Genomic DNA, 18,027 nt, shown 5'->3' on the forward strand with positions numbered 1-18,027 from the left:
TTAATTCTTCCTGCATAACAAATTGCCCAAAAATTCCGTGGCTTGAAACAATAATCATTTGTAACTGTTTTTGCCTCTCCGAAAGTTGGTGGAAGTTCAGTTTGTAGCTTTACTTCTCACTCTGTACAGGACTATGGGATGCCTGGGGTAGCTCTGCTACAGGCTGTGGGGACCAGGATGGTTCCCTTTCTTGTATCTGTTATCTTTCTCCTGGGACCAGAGCACTACCTGTGGTATGTTCTCATGAGAATGGCAGGGATCTGAGAGAGCAAGTGGAAACACAGGAGGATATTAAAGTCTTGTCTCAGAAACTTCATACTTCTACTTACATGCCATTGACCAAAATGGGATACAAGCCAACCCCAAGTCAAGTGATGGAGAAGTCCACTCTGCCTTCCTTCAGGCCACACAAAGGTATGGATGCAAAAAGAGGGTTGGAATTGAGATCAATAAGTCAATCTATGACATAGCAATACTCCTCATTCTTGTGCTCAGAGCAGATATCATTGACCTGTTAAATCACTCATTCCTACTGAGCTAAGATTGGCCTCAGAATTCTTCTCAAGTCAGTGTTTTATGAAGCTATGCTAAATTGCAGTAATAAGCAGAATGCCGTTTTCCTTATCTGGTGTTCACTTTCTTCATGTTTAATCATTTCTTTCTCCTTTGTATTATTTCAAAATTAATACTTGGTCTAAACTGTATGACTGGTATAAAGGTATAAAGTATTGAACTTTAAGAAAAAAATTATTTAACTAATAGTTAATATTTGCCTTCTATTAAGACAGGATTGCAGAGAAAGATGACACTTTTCTGCTCTCTTAAGGTTATGAGTGGCCGTTGACCTATGTTCTGAATGAAATATGAACAAAATGACGCATATTTTCCAGGATGAATCCTTTCATTCTGAGATTCATCAGTTCTTTCACCCTTTGCCAGTTGTCATAGGAGCAAATACTGACATGGAGGTGTGATACTGAACCATTGCATAGGAGACAGATCCTCTTAAACATCGGCCAGACCCACTGCCTACTTGCTTATAAGGAATAAAACTTTTTTAAGCCTCTGAGATTTGGAGATTTTCTGTTACCCCAGAACTTGACCTATCATGAACAGTGTTTTCCCCAAACTGAAGCTGAAGTTAAATAATGAATGTAATTCACTAGAGCCAATTTAATGTCTTATATGAACAAAAACAATGTAGTCTTATAGATGGAGGAAATAAAGATTGAAGTAGGCAAATTAAGTGATTTTTAATATTTCTTAGTTCTTTCTTTTATTACTGGTTGCAATTAAAATTGATACCCTTTGGAAGAGCTCTCATGCTGTTCACTGTAAATGGCAAAACAGGAGAAAATAAAAGCAGAGAAAAGGAATGGCATAAAAATGCCAGGCAAAGGGGCAATCCTTAGCAAGTTTTCCTATTCTGCTGTCACTCATACATGACTGAGCTGAAGTTTGAATACAGAGGTATTAATTAGGAAGGAATCTTTGGAAAAGTTGTCATTCAGTCTTTGTTTTAAGTCAGGCTAGTCTTGGATTGAAATTTAAGATGCTGTTCTTTCAACAATTCCGCATTGATTTATCCCTTTGCCTGTCCTGCAAAATTGATTTTTTGACATTTTGGTATCTTGGAAAGTACACAGTTAGACTTTGATATACTTATGGGTAGAGACAGCAACTTTTTTGGCATCTGGCAAAGAAGTCTCCTAATTCATGACATATTCAGTAACAGTCCTTGATTCATAGAGGATCCACCAGTTCCTTGAGAAAGAACTTAAACACTATATATAATTGGGATTCATATATATATATATATATATATATATATATATATATATATATATATATATATATATAGGGGGAGAGAGAGAGAGAGAGAGAGAGAGAGAGAGAGGGAGATTGATTGATATATATATAAAGAGATTGATAGACTGCTATATCTGAAGGTAAGGATAGACATGAAGGGTTCCTGACAGAGAGTTACCATGAATGAAAAAGGGGTCCGACAAATGAGGCCAGACTGAATAAGTAGGGATGAATGTCAGGTGTGGTAAAGGTTCTTCATTCTACAAGTATATAATGAAGCTGTGCTTTAATACTCCCAAACCCAGAAGGTCAGCAATACTGTGGGCTTTAAGAAGAAAATGGCCAAGATAAAAATAAAAGACTATGTAACTGAGGGGACAGTTCTCCTTAACTAATCACTGCCTCCACCCCCTAGAGGCTTGAAAGCAAGATGTGGAAATTCTTTCTTTATCTCCCAAGATAGACCAAAAAAAAAAAAAATCACCAAAAATGTGGAGATGAGCAGGAGCATAGATACAGAACAAGGAACTACACCAGTTTATGGACAGCAAGGATTGAGGACTCTAAAACAAAGTGACTTCAGAACAACTGGTAGAAACTATAATCATATGTGAGATATATCCCTCATGTCAGGACTTCAAATGGGAGAAAGACTATATACCTAGCAGCTGTAAAAATGGTAAGTTTGGGGTACATAGAATATATCTGAAACTATCTTTGGATGATGCTTAAATCTGAAATATATATCTTAATTTGATATAAAATATTCATCTTAAATTTCAGTCCAATATTTGCCTGACATGAAACAAAAGTTGAATAATTCGACAATTGCTTTAACATACTTTCTTGGGGCACTGGGTGGCTTAGTTGTTAAAATATCCAACTTTTTATTTCAGCTCAGGTCATGATCTCACAGTTCATGGGTTCGATCCCCACACTGGGCTCTGTACTGACAGTGTAGAGCCGGCTTGGGATTCTCTCTCTCCCTCTCTTGCTCATGCTCTTACTCTCTCAAAAATAAATAAATAAAACCTTTAAAAAATATGTTTCCATTCAATACTGCCATATTCAAAACCTCAGCTCAGTCAGGTGGGGCAGCAGCAGAAGAAAACTTACTCTGGATGTCCCCTTTGCCTGGTATTTTTAAGCTACTCTTTTTCTCCCTTGCTTTTATTTTCTTCTTTTGGGCCATATCTAGTGATCAGCATAAGATGTTTTCCAAAGGCCATCAATTTAAACAACTTCCAGAGATATAGTTTCAGACTATGCAGACTTAAATATACAGAGATAGGTATAGTAGGCACAGAATAAGAATTTTTCTTTTTTTTTCACTTTTATGTAAACATTTTAGTAAAACCTACATACATACTGAAGAAGACTAATTATAAATGTAGAACTCAAAAAATTTCCACAAAGTGTACATATCTGTGACACAAGAACCCAGATCAAGAGAGAGAGCATTACCAGTATCCTGGAAGCGGCCTTGTTCCCTCTCCAGTCCATATACCCTCCTCAAGACTGACAGCTTAGTTTTGCCTGATTTTGAACTTTATAAGCATGCAATCATACACTAGACAGTTTTTTTGTATCTGGCTTTTTACTCAACATTTTATATGTGAGACTTATTCCTGTTGCATGTAGTTGTAGTTTATTAATTTCTTATTAGCCTATGGTCATCTATAGCATAAATACACCATAATTTATCTATTCTAGTGATGATGGATTTTTTTTTCTCCATCTTGGGTCAGCTAGGACTATTGCTGCTGTGAACATTCTAGCATATGTGTTTTGATAAGCATTTATACAAATTTCTGTTCTTTGTGTAACTAGGAATGAAATTGCAGGGTCATAAGACATGCATACATACAGCTCATATACATTGTACTGAACAGTTTTCCAAAATGGTTGTACCAATTTACAATTCCATCAGTAGGTATGTTTTAGTTAATTGGTACATAATGGTTTTGATTGAATGGCACACATTATAAAGGAAAAACCATAGGGGGTCTCAGATGAAGTTATCTTCCATGAGAGAAGCATCTCTACTGTCTCTATTTAGTGAATAGAAAAGGGGGTTTGGCACCTAAATCTTCCATTTTCTAAGCTGAGTTGATGTACAAATTCTCTGTACTCCTGGTTTGTTCTTTGTTTTTGACTCTAGACATTCCAATTCGGAACAGGTTTTCAAAAGTGTTCATTGGGATCACCATCCTTGGAGGATGTTTCTCTCTTTTGCAATAAGTAAATGAGGAAAATTCCTTGATATTACTCATTAGCTTTCTTCTTCAGCCTTCTTAAGAATTCAGCAAATGTCTTAAAGGAGAAACCCTCCAGTCTTCAATTTTGTCATAGTTACCCTACGAGACCACAAATGTTTCTGCTGATTTTTCTGAACCTCACTCTTTTGCCAGGAAAAAGAATGAATTCTCAATCCCTTACTTTCCCCATTAGAAGAAAAAAAAAATTGAAAATACAGCTGTGGATCAACAATGCACCACTCCTTCCAAGACTGTCAACTGAAAATAATTGTGTTCACTGGAACCACTTCATCTGGAGGGTCTTTTCCCTTTGGCATCACAGTACTATAGAATAGTTTGCTTTACTATTTAGAAGTTATTGGCTTAGCTATTTTGTTTCTTTCCTGTAAGTCTTAGAATTATTCCACACGTCTTTGGAGAAAACAGGCTTTATGTCTGAGGCTACTCAACTCTACAATAGTGTTTTCCCAGAGCTGTACAACTACTGAACACTCCACAGGTTTTGGTCTCCCATAGCGGCTCCCTGCCTACACTAGCCAGATTCTCCCCCTTCCTGGCACCCCAGGAAGACAAACTGCCCCCAAAAGAATGGTTGCCTATCATAAGCTCACTTTTCTATGGTCTTCCCATATCCAATGTCTTAGTTGCTTGTTTTTATTGCTTAACGTAATATGATGCGTTAAGTAAAGGATTTTTGTATTTATCTGCCTTTTTTAGTTGTTCTTTGTGGAAGTATTAGTATGGCATGAATTAATCCTTCTCTTAGTTTAGACTTTCTAGATTTGATTTCTGTCTAAACAGTGGGTTTTCTGACATGGAGGTTAGTATAAATATGGCACATGTTTAGCCATGAATTATAAATTATTACATATAAAGTTACTTTCAGAAGTAAAAATAACACTAAGAAATTCTGTTTAACTCTGAAAACGTATGAATTTTTTCTCATTATTATACAATTCTATAGTGCCTTATAGACCTTTGTGTGTGTATTACAGCATGTTGATCCCATGTACTATTTTGAGCACAAATAAACCTTACTATATTTTAATATGAAGTGAGTTAAGAACATGGATGCAAAAGAACAATTATTTTTGTGGTTTCCTTAAGGTTGTTTTGCAAACTTTCTCATTTAGGCATTTTAAACTTGCTCAATTTCTGCCAATGGCAACCTGTTCTCAAGCTTCGATACTCTGTCTTCATTACCCTCAGTTTTTTGTCTAATAACGAAGTTTATTAGTCAAGCTAATAGCCATGAATTGTGGTTCATTAATTGAAACTTCAGATTCACTGGTTTTAATAAAAAAGCCCACAGTCACTTCTTAAATCACTTTCAGATGTAGTTAATTTCCTTTAATCTTTTTCTTTTTTCTTCCTTTTTTTCTTTATGAAAATAATAGAAAATGATTCATTAAAAATGATGGTTGTGTTTATACCATAAGTAAACTAAAAAACATAAAATCTCATTATTCTTTTCAGGTAATATCATTTTTAAATGCTCTTCTTATAACCAGGATTATAATTTTTGAAAAAGATTTTATAATCTTTCTCCCCCAGTTTTTCAGATGACATAGTAAAAAATGTCAGGGAGACCCAATTATTTAATTTTATGAAGACTTTAATGTGGCAATATTTCCTATTTTAATTTACTTCCTTGGTGTTACCACAGTGTTTTGTTTCCAGACAGCATGCAGTTTTGATTCTTTAAATCTCTTTTTGCTATAATAATAAGAATTCCTATTATACAAGAAAAATGTTTTGCATATAACAAAGAATTTAATATGAATGTATTATGTACACAAATACATATATACAAACATATCTATATATCTATAGATAGATATATAGATATATATATAGATATACACTACAAACACACACCCATTACAAATACAAGTACAAATAATATTTCATTGTAATCCCTAATGGTAAAAATATAACTTTCAATTGCTCAATACCTTGTAACCTCTTTGAAAAAGGGTCCTCCTTCATTATGGGATCAGCTTTCAAAGTTGGGTGAAAGTTTACTTGATAGTTACAGTGCTTGAACTGTTGTATAGTAAATTAGATTTTACAAAGCTCCCATGTATTTATTGGAGTTTAACAAAACTGCATGATTCTGTACTACTTGGGTACCAGCAGGAAGCAACCCCTGAGAGAAGAAATCACAGCTGGGAGCAATTAAGACTGATTAGCTTGTGGCTGAGAAAATCAAAATGGAAAGAACTTCTCTTTGGGGGAATTAGGAGCTGCATTCCCAAGCATTTCCGAGTTGAGTACAATTCTCAGAGGAATTTAAGACTGAGGAAAAATGTGAATTTCAAATGTTTGGAGGTTTTCTCAGCTTATTTAATGTCTGCATAACCACAATGTGTTGACTGTATTGGATATTTGAAAGAAGAAGTTCAAGTAAATTGACCAACTTTTCTTCACGTGGATTTCCCAACTTTTTCATATACTCCAAGGTTTCCCTAATATTTTCATTTGACCTTATATGTAGAATATAGATGGTTTATATAACTTCTTACTATGTATTTATCGAGACTGGGATAGCTGTGGTTTCTGAAAAACTGGCTAAGCACATAAATATCAGTTCTTCTGAAAAAAGTGCACATTATTGTGTATGAGATTGGTCTGAATTATCCTTTAGAAACTGTAAAATGGTCCAGTTGAAATTTTAAGCAAGAAATACGCAGAAACTTTATACATAATTCCTGAACTGTCATCCTGGATAAAGAACTGGTTTCTAAAGAGCTAGATAAGGATGTGCTTAATAAAGCAAAAGAAATTAAATAAAATGGCAACAGATTGCATAGTTTATACCTGTTTCTTTTGCTTTATATTTGAATTACAGATATGCATTAGAAATGTTTCTTTTGGATAGGGTGAATTCGGTCACTAACAAATTATAAATATAAATTAAATAGAAAGTTGTTTTTCTAGGCTTTTTAAGGAATCTATCAGAGATTCATTTACTCTCAATTCTAGGTCAGTTGGTGCTAACTATTGTTTTATGTGGATATGTTTGTTAGTATATCAAACCTTCTATACCAGAAAAACGATGACCTAATATTAGGTTGTTTAAAGAAATGATTCCATTTTTCTTTCTCTTAACAGGTAGAATGGTTACTTTATATATAATGATTTATTTAACATGATATTCTTCTGTGTCCAGATTTTCGCAGTCATCCTTTTTTATTTTCCTCTCACGTTCCTCTCTCTTTCTCTTTCTTTCTTCTTTCAGTGTTGGGTGTGCTGAAAATATCACATATATGAAACAAAGTAAAGACCACTTTTTGAAATATATTACAGATTATCCCCTTGAAGGACTGATGGTTCAAAGAGCATCAAAATGTAATTGAGGAAAGTCATAATTCTTAACTACAAAAAAACGTACTGTGGTAGGGTAATAGATTACTGAATCAAAAGTTGTCTTGGATTTTATTTCTACATATATATCTTTGTGTAATCACAGTTTCCTATTCACTTTACTACTTTAAGCACTTTACAGAGAGTGATGATACTAATTCTGGATGCCAGATGACTGGATAACCTTAACATTACACATACATAAAAAGATTGATTAGAAATATATTAAAGATAATACACTTCACTTAGTTTGAGAGTCAAAACTATTGACTAAATTATAGGAAGTCATGGTTCAAAATTCTGCAATCACTGACCAGAGATTATGTGAAAGGGAACCAACCAGGGGCTGGTAATCACCAAATTGATTTTCTATTTCCTAAACCAGTTGTTCTCAGTTTATAACCTTTTAAGTACTATGAATTCTTCCATAAAAGAACCCAAGTTTCAAACAAAAATCTCATTTTATTCAAAATTGGAAATTTATGTATTTGCATGTGTTATAATGCCATTCACAGTAAGATTTAAAAACAAATCACTGCATTAATGTTGGGGGGTATATATTTTTGCCATTAGAGATTTTATATCTGATAACACTATTCTCTTAGACAGTGTAAATCATATTACTGTCATCAGGAGGTTAATAGAGCTGCTATCTAGGCTGACAAGACACAGTTAAAAATGGCCAGCAAATTAGGGGTAGAGTGGTGTGGAATCCTATGGGGAATGACAGAAATCATTAGAAAGTAGGTCCAGGAACCAAGGTAAACATAATCCTCAATTTCTAAGTTTATCCTGTACTGTCCATAACAGGTAGGGTCAGCAATATATTCCTACTTGCAACTGGATATGAGAGTTAGGTTATAAAGAGTCCTTGGAATATTTAGGGAAGCACCTGTCACCAGTGGTCTTCAAACTGGTACACATATAATCAGCGAATATGACAAAATTTTCCAAAGGGTAAGAGAGCTCAGGTGTTTTTCAGGGACATGTTTCAGATCTTCTACATATAAACTCTTTCCTAAAATTAGTCTGTGATGCTTTCATAATAATTCTTCCATTTTATTAAAATAAAGCATCCCTTCAGGTCCCAAATCTAAATGGAACTTTAGACCCCTTTGGATCCCTGTGGAAGCTTTAACGACTGGCAAAGCACAAAAAACCCTTAGGGCTTTCCATCTTTCCCTCCTTGTACACATTCTCTTTAGCATATAGCACAGCATTAGAAAGCAGGGTATTTGGGTCTGTATGGGATCTTTGTGGGATCTTCCGAGTTCAAGTATTTGGTAGAGTTCTACTCAGGGATTAATGGCCACCTTTATTTAAAATGTGTTTGTTTGTTTTTTTTCATCCTCTGTCCTGTAATGAAAAATGCACTACTTTTGAAGGATATTCTCATGAAAGCATCCCTAAGTAAATATTGGTAAGAAGTAATGAGCAATAAAAATTTTGCCATGTATATAAAGATAAGCCATTCCTTTTTAACTATTCTTAATATTCATCCTTGGAAAGACCAAACAAAATAGATTATTGACACTGACTTTTGAACTCTAACTGAAATATTTTTAAGGGCTACCCAAATTTTAATTTGCAATTGGTTAGAAGTCTAAGGCTATGATTTTGTTATGATTTTTTGAGATTAAAAATAAGTCATATTGTGAAATATTTATTACAGTTATAGCTAACCCTTATCGTATTTCACCTTATACAATAGTGACTGTTTTCTGCCATATATAGACAATCTAAAATTATATACTAGCGCAAGGATGGATTTACTTTGATGGTATATGTCTTTCTACTTCATTCATTACTTAAAAAAAGTTTGATCATGAAATATACAGTTAATTTAGTGATTTCTGATTTTGATACTTGATTGTTATCTAATTATTCTATAAAGTTAAATGTAGGACTTCAATACCTGCACATGAACATTTTTTTAAAGAATACCATAACTTATCTTCTCTATCTTATAAATAACTTTTTAAATTTTAGCTTTTTATAGAGTATATTCATTTATATCACTTTTATTACAAAGTAAAAAGAAACTGTATTTTCTCTTCATTTTGTAAAATTATAATGTGGGTAGAATATATTTTGATCTCTATCAGCTTAATTTTGATGAGACAAACTTTAGTAATCAATATTACAAAGTGACTTATTTCTCATAAAGGCAAGTCACATTTGGCCAATGATACTGTGGATGTTTTCCATAAATAGACTAATCACAATATGCCAGTTCAAGGTTTGTATAGAGACATACTTAATTGATGTGATGAAAGTTATCAAAAATATTATATTAGGAAAAGTATATTGAAATGAACTATATTTTTATTTTTTCCAACCCTTTCTGAGTATGCCAGGTGTGTTGAGGCTCCCCAAGACCACTTCTAGGTTTGATGATTTAGTAGGAAGCCTCACAGGATTCCAAATAAAGGTAAAAGATAAAAAGGTGGACCCAAGTAAAAGAATTACAGTCATAATTAATAGTCCCTTGTTAAGTTTCTGTAAACTTTTTCTGGTATAGACACTAAGACATTAAATTCTAATGTCTAAACAATAAATACTTTTTAAGAATTTTTTAAAAGTTTATCTTGAGAGAGAGAAAAGCACATGCAAGTATGTACAAGTGGAGGAGGGAGAGAGAGAGAGGGAGAGAGAGAACCTAAAGCAGGTTCTATGCTCAGCACGAAGCCTATAGCGGGGCTCTGTCCCATGACCCTGGGATCATGACCTGAGCTGAAATCAAGAGTTGGATACTCAACCGACTGAGTTACCCAGAAGCCACTAAGCAACAAATACTTTTGAAGATCATGTGGTTTCAAACTTTCTGCTTTCAATGTAATTAGACAACAAAATATTTGAGTTGTTAGCTAATGTTATTTTTATTTATTTATTTTTTTTAGGTTTATTTTTGAGAGAGACAGAGTGTAAGCAGGGGGAGGGAAAGAGAGGGAGAGAGACACAGAATCCCAAGCAGGCTCCAGGCTCTGAGCTGTCAGCACAGAGCATGACGTGGGGCTCGAACCTACCAACCATGAGATCGTGACCTGAGCTGAAGTCAGATGCTTAACTGACTGAGCCACCCAGGTGCCCCACTGATATGTTATTTTTTGATGACATATCACATATAAAAACCCTTATGTTAGTTTGCCATTCATTTGTTCAAACATTGTTATTCAACAAACATTAATACCCTATATGCTCCGATTATAATTGTGCTTTGGATAGAAATATTAAATGGGACACCATTCCTACCTCAATGAGCTTGAAGTTTATAGGAGAAACTATTACAATGTAGTAAATAACATGGCAGTAGCATATATGAGAAATCTGGGTTCAATGAATCAGAATGACTTTCTGGGGGAGTTGGTGGAGAATATGAGAAGGGATGCAGCAAGTTCATGTTTGGACCCAACTTTTTAAGGACATTTATTTTACTTGCAACATAAATTTCTAAAGGTTCAAGTTTCCCATGAAATGCCCTTCAACTGTGGAGTAGGTAAACAAATTGTGGTTCATCCACACAAAGGAATATTAATAAAGAACAAATAGAATGGACCAATGACCCAGAAACATGAATGAATCAATCGTAAATGCGGTATGCTAAGTGCAAGAAGCTAGATTTGAAAGTGTGCTTCCATTTATATGATATTCTGGAAAAGGCAAATAATGGGAACAGAGAACAGATCGCAGTTGCTAGAAGCCTGAGATGGGAGCGGCTGACAGTAAGAGGCAAGGGGGCATTTTTGGAGGCGATAGCATTCTTCTATATCCTGATGATGGTCAAGTCCACAAAAACAGATGATGATCGCTGAATGTAAATTATACCTTCATTAAAAAAAATAGTTCACATAAATTTAGCTGTGTTCCCATAGGGACAGATGTGCCTGTGCACACACATACACCCACTCACAAAACTGTGGTGACTCATTCCTTGCTCCCCTTTACCTGTGGAAGGGTTCCCAGCAGAGCTTCTCAACAGGAGTGCTGTTGGATTTTAGGCAGGATAATTGTTCATTGCCTGGGACTGTAGTGTGCTTTACAGGATGTTCAGCAACTCTGGCACTCACTCGCCAAATGCCAGGAGCAGCCATATGCCTTTCCCAAAGTCCCCTAGGGGATATTTCTAGCTGAAAGCCACATGCTGGACATTTCCCTAAACTCCATATGAAGAGAAGTGCATTCTTTAACTCACTGAGTGTTTTGCTTATCTTTTCTCTTTTCTGGGGGTGGACTGCCTATCTGTAACGAAAGTATATTCTAGTCTGCTCTATTCCACGAATAGCAGAGTTGACTTTGCTTCTGGCCACATCTCAGGGTTGTTAAGTGTGAAAGGCAAATTCACACATGTTAGCAAGCATCTGTGGGCACACATGCCTCGTGCCCTCCAAGTTATCTTTTAGAAGAGAGCTGACACTTCAGTTTCCATCAGTCTGACTCCTGTGTCTATCTTATCAGACTTGGTAAGGAAAGAGAGGAGTATTTTATACCGATAAGCTGCCCCAATTTATATAATCGTTAAGAGAAGTATCAATTGGTTACGATAAATCTTCCAACCTTTAGTTTCTGTTATGACACACTCTGAGCATATTAACCCAGACCCTAAAACTCAAAGTAATACTATAGCACTGTGAACTTTCTGGAATTAGTACAGTAGGTGTCTATGAAAAACTAGTGCCATTTGCTTCTCATACGTAGCATACTAGTTGTCTCTCAGTTCTTTCCCCACCTTTGAATGTAACAGGTCAGGGTTACATTGCAGCAGTGTCTGCCCTTGTAACCCACTGTCAGGCTCTCTATCTGTGTCACCGACTGATCCACACTAGCTCCCGCACTACAATTTGTACTCTGCACATAGTACAAATGAAACCGTCAGTGTTAGGTGGAGACAAGCTTTTCCTTTGAAGCATGGAAACACTTTTTTTTTTCCAAGAGCAAGAAAGTCTTTAGTTTGTGGGATAATGGAAGTGTCATAACATGGAGCATTATCAGATCTTTTTGTCAGTCGTTTCAAAAGCTAGACACACTATCACATACATCCTGAGGTTGAAAATTCTTGTTTTAAAATAGTATTGATAGCATTCTGAGATGACAGAGGAGTACTAGCCTCTGAGAAAAACAATAAGTAGGCAATTTATTCCTCTCACCTTATCACAAAGCCCTTCTAGCACTCTCCTGTTAGCATCCTTGTTCTTTGCTATAATCCCCCAGAATGTTTCTAAGTAGTTGCCTAATCTAATAAACTATAGTTTGTAGTACATAGTATTTTAATCCTCATTTTGTTCTAAGTGGTTAACCATGTTTTAATATGTAACATGACCTCTTTCTGCTCTTTAACATCTGTCTCCTAAAAAGGACTTTTCTTGGTGTATCCAGTCTTATATTGGGTGGGCTTTAGGCACTAGAGCTGATTTTGTAGGAATGATGTGGGGTTCTCAGAGCCCCTCAGATAACATTGCATAAATAATATCTTGCTTTGTGAATACCAGACTCTGGAACAGTTTCTGAACTTCTTATAGTCTTAGAACTTGAATATTTATCAAATACAAGAATATTTTGTGTGATATTACTTGCTTAGAGCTGCTATGTATTATTTTATTTTGAAGGGGTATTTATTCAACAAATTTTTATTAAGCACATATGATGCACTGGGAATAACAATAATAAAAACATATATAGTGTAACACTGCCAGGCATTCTTCTAAGAATTTATATATATTGATTTAATCAATAGCATTGCTGGGAAGTAATTACTATTATTAACATCCCCATTATATAGATGGGAAAACTGAGGCTCAGAGATGTTAATTATTCTTCCTGAGGTCACACTTCTGGTGAGCAGTGAATGTGGGTTTGAATTCTCACATTCGGCTCAAGGCTCTCTTGTCAGGGTTAATGTTGGAGGAGATTAATAAAGGTTACACCTCAAAGATGATTTTGAGTCTATATAAAACAAAAACAAACATATGAACTAAATTTCTGCAAAATGGCTCTAATTTTATAAGGTGGTTACTCTCAAAGTGGTGTTATTTTGCTCACATGTATAGTTTTTTTTTGTTTGTTTTCTTATTTTTGCGATGTTAATTATGCCTCCCTATCTTCCTCTGACAAATAATGTTAGGTTTGCATGTAGGTAGAAGCAAGTTTTACAGAAATAGAATGTGTAGGTTTATCATAGGACAGTATAACATTGCTGCATTTTAATTTGCCAACGATTAAAAATCTCCTACTAACAATGGCTTCATATCTTGGAAAGGAATACTTACAAAATAATTAAAAACCTGTATTTAGAATATGTATGCTATTCAAACTGATTAAAATCACAAACAAAATTTAATACCTTTAAAGCATATTTGTAAGGTATTTTTAAACTTTATCATTAAGATTTGTTTGTAAAGAGACCACCACATACCATGAATTCTTACTTTTAACTTACAGTCACTGAAGTGCATATAAACTTAGAATGGCTTTTACAAGTATGTCAAAACTAGCCATGCCTAATCCAAAACACAAACTAGAGCCAAACACAATATTCACTGTAATCAATGCCAGTGCACAGGGATAACTCATTTGTAGATCTTATGTTTGCTTATTAGATTTGAAAAATATAGCAATGATCTACCAATGAGAACTAATTTAGGTGCCTGGATTTATGAAACTACCTTTTTTGAAAAAGTTACTTACATCAGTACTATCTTCTGTAGGTGTATTAAGAATGCAATTATTCATTCAGTTAATTCATTCTCAATTGATAAACTGCTTAGAAATTAAAGCAGGGAAAATCATCTTTTTGATTCTATCAACGAATAAAAAAAGATTAGGGAAGACTATTTTAATACTTTTACTGACTTGAATGTACGTTTTACATTTTGGTTATAAAACATGACTTTTTACATCAAACAGTCTCTCCAAAGTAGTTTGTTTGCTGGTGACACATGACTCTTTTCCTGGAAGGAGGTGATGATACCACCAACCTTCTGGGAGGAAAGACAGGGTGGCCCACACTCCTTCATCCCTCACTTTTAAGTCAGGCTGATAATGAAAAGGTAAAATTTTCTAGTGAACTTATCAATAATTAACCTCAATCAACTTTGGTAATTAAACTAAGCAAACCACTTAACTTTATGATAAAATTACAAAAAAAAATCCATTTAAAAAAATCAAAAGGTGGTGAAAGATAAAATCTGTATCTCTCTCAGAATCTTGGAGAATACTTTACGTAATTTTAAAAGTGGATAGATGGTATCAGCAATGGACATGCACCTAACTAGAACTTTGGAGACATGGGGCTAAGTCCCCACCCTTCCATGAACCAGCTGAATAGTTCCATGTAAACCACTTTCACTCTTGGGATTTGATGCCCTTACTTATCAAAGTAAAGGCTGAAATAGGAGAATCATGAACTGTGTCTTGTTGGTCTCTTCTCCCTCTGTTACTCTGGTTTTACAAAGATGCCTGTTCTCCCCTGGAGAGGATAAAGATGAGTCAGGAGGCCCTGGTATGGGAAAAAGGGACCAGGAGACCTTTCCAACAGTAACTAGTTCACTGAGTATCTATGACTTTCTTCCCAGCCCTGTGGAATTATGAAAAGACAGCAAATGCTTTATCTTTACTCTTTATAGTGACACATCCACAGGTAAGGGATAACATGATCTCATCAAAGCTCCTGCTTTTAGGATTTAATGTCTCAACATTAAAAAGATGTCAGAGAAAGTGAATCAATTCTCTGTGTATTGCTTTTTAGAAAATTCTGTCAATGCTAATAATTATTTTGTATCACTACCGATTAAAAAACAAACATCCCTGATTATGGATGTCTTTCAAACACATATCCATTGGCCTTCAATGGTTATAAAGGATTTCTTTCTTTCTTTCTTTCTTTCTTTCTTTCTTTCTTTCTTTCTTTCTTTCTTTCCCTCTCTTTTTCTCTTTCTTTTTCTTTCTTTCTTTCTTTCTTTCTTTCTTTCTTTCTTTCTTTCTTTCTTTCTCTCTCTCTCTCTCTCTCTGTCTCTCTCTCTCTCTTTCTCTTTTATTTTTAAATTTTAGAGAGAGAATCCCCTGAACAAGCAGGGGACAGGAGCAGAGGGAGAGAGACAAAGAGAATCTCAGGCAGACTCCATGCCCAGAGTGGAGCCTGACACAGGGCTCAATCCCACCACCCTGGGATCATGACCTGAGCCGAAATCAGGAGTCGGATGCTCAACCAACAGAGTCACCCAGGTGTCCCTATCATTTTATATTTTTAAACATTTATTCTGACTTAGATTGCTCTGAAGCAGACCCTGAGATGAGGATTTAGGTGAAAGTGGTTTATTAGGAAATGTATCCAGGAAAAACACATAGATGAGTGGGAACAAGGAAGGGGAGAATGGGGAGGGGTGGGGAGGAATTCAAGCAAATTTGCAATATCAAGATAATTCCCATGGCTCAATCCAGCAAGGTATATCTGGAGACAGGATAGGTCACACTACAGATTTGTCCCCTATCTGCAAAGAGGGAGCCGAAGTATTTATACAAGCACATCACAAGTCATTAATTAGTAGCTGCTGGGTAGAAGTAGAGGTATGTAAATTTCTAGGCACTTCCATCTGGCCACTGGAGGGAACAGGTACAAGTTTAGGGACTGAAAATGAAGGAAACCAGCAAAAAGATGTAGGAGATAGGGACAGAGAGCTGAGAAGGTCTGTTGTAAGACCATTTACATTCCACAAGCAACCATAAAGCTGATGAAACATTATCTAATGAAGTAGTTTCCTATGAAGAATAAAGGGGTAGAGCTTGCTAATCTGTTTTACAGAGAAGTGTTTGTATTAGTGTGGGTCCTGCAGGAAACAAACAACACACCACATCCAGTAATTTGAGGAGTTTAAAAGGGACTATTTATGGAAGTGGGGGAAGTGAGCATAGACTCCCTGAAGATGAGGGCAGTATTGGCAGAGGGTTTATTTCCATCCCTTGGCTTGAAGGCATGAAGTGAAAGAACACAGAAATGCGGTGGAAAGAGAAGCTCTGTTCTTCTGCCTTCGTGGGCAGGAAGGCCTGCCCACAGAACTGGTACTCTGTCTCACTGCTGCCCATGCTCCTTTCCTTGGCTCCCATCAGCCAAACAAGGAGACAGAGCAGATGCTCTTGCTTTGGTTCCAGTTGGAACTCACAGAGCTGAGCAGAGTTGAGATGGGGCAGAGGAAACACAAAGGGGCAAATGGAAGATCTGTACAGTAAAAGATGAGTTGTTACATTAATTTAAAGCAATTTAAACTCAAATTGCCTAAGCCCATATTACCAGCATTCCTATCAATTTTTATTCCAGTAAGATAATCTAAAGCTTTTCTTCAAGATATTTAGGATAAAAATCTATTCATCGAACTTGATTTTCTCTTTCTACTCCTTGCTGGAATGACCTACTTACCTTTCTAGAGTTATTAAAAGAGAAACAAAACCTAATCCTCAGGAGTTCTTTCACACTACCTGGAAATTAAGCCTTTTCTCTGTGTCCCAAGATTTGGTCTCTGACTCTACTTTATATTTATCTTTTAATGCTTGAGTTTCTCTGGCCTTTTCTTCAACATAAAAATTTTCTCTGGTAATGTACATTTCATTCTTTTTTCTCCTTAAATTGAAAATAGCCTTATTTCTTATAATTACATAATATATGCTTATTATAAGTAATGTAAACTACCAATTAAAATATAGCAAAATTTACCTTTATCCCACAAACCAGGGATTAATAACTGTTAATACACTGCCATACATCCATGCAATATTTTTTAGTTCACACACACATACAGGCACATACATGACTATAGACTTATTTGTAAAAGTGAGATTATTTACAAAATTATTTGGATTCTTTCTTTAATAACTTACAGAAACTCTCCCATATTTTGGTAGATAGATCTGCACAAATTTATTATAGTATAGATACTTTTATATGAATGTGAAGTAATTTATAATACTTAATGAGTTCCACCATTTTGAACATGTAATTTCTAATTTTTTGACATTTTTTGCTACTAAAAATAATGTGACCATGGTCTACTTGTACATATATGTTTTTGTATTTATCCCTGATTTTCTTATGCTAACTTTCTAGATTTAAATCTCTTGCTAGAAATGTTTTATTAAAGGAATTTCTTCCATTTTCTACAACTGGCATTCTTTTGGGAATGCCAGTTCTAGGTGATATCTTCAATTCAGCCTAAATTTTATTTTATCAACTAAACTGTTCATTACTACAATAGGAATATTTCCAATGTATATTTATTGATATTTTCTGGTAGAAATAAATAGAAACTTCTTGAGGCTAGAGTAAGAAAAAATGGGACACGCATTTTGATGTTGCTGAGGTGTTTCAATGACTCAAGGTCAGAGTTATGGTCAGACCTTAAGAACAACAGATAGAGGTGAATAGAGGGCCAAAAGATGACCAGGGAAATCTTTTGGATACACGTGTTTCTTCTTTCCTTTGTCTGTTTGAAAATCTGCTTTAAGTCAGTCTTCCTCAGCTTCCCATTCCTTGTATAAGCCATTATTTGTTCCATGGAAAATAATGTAGGCAAGTTCCTGGTCCACTTCCTAATTTCCTTAGGAAATGGGG

The 18,027-nt window shown here is 35.2% G+C and overlaps 1 long non-coding RNA gene across 7 annotated transcripts in view; it reads right to left on the reverse strand.

Annotated features, from left to right (window-relative positions):
• LOC144612810 (uncharacterized) overlaps positions 1–18,027 on the reverse strand; it is a 234,411-nt gene that overhangs the window by 177,719 nt on the left and 38,665 nt on the right. For 5 of the 7 annotated variants that reach the window (XR_013549958.1, XR_013549959.1, XR_013549956.1 and 2 more), the window contains exon 1: positions 330–414. The exons of 1 other annotated variant lie outside the window; for it this stretch is intronic. This is a non-coding gene — a long non-coding RNA (uncharacterized LOC144612810). Of the gene's footprint in view, positions 1–329; positions 415–18,027 lie in introns of those variants that run through there. One more of the 7 variants, XR_013549954.1, reaches the window with a different exon arrangement.

The sequence above is a fragment of the Panthera onca genome, chromosome A1 (genome assembly GCF_046562875.1).
Source record: "Panthera onca isolate mPanOnc1 chromosome A1, mPanOnc1 haplotype 2, whole genome shotgun sequence".
Taxonomy (NCBI): Eukaryota; Metazoa; Chordata; class Mammalia; order Carnivora; family Felidae; genus Panthera; species Panthera onca.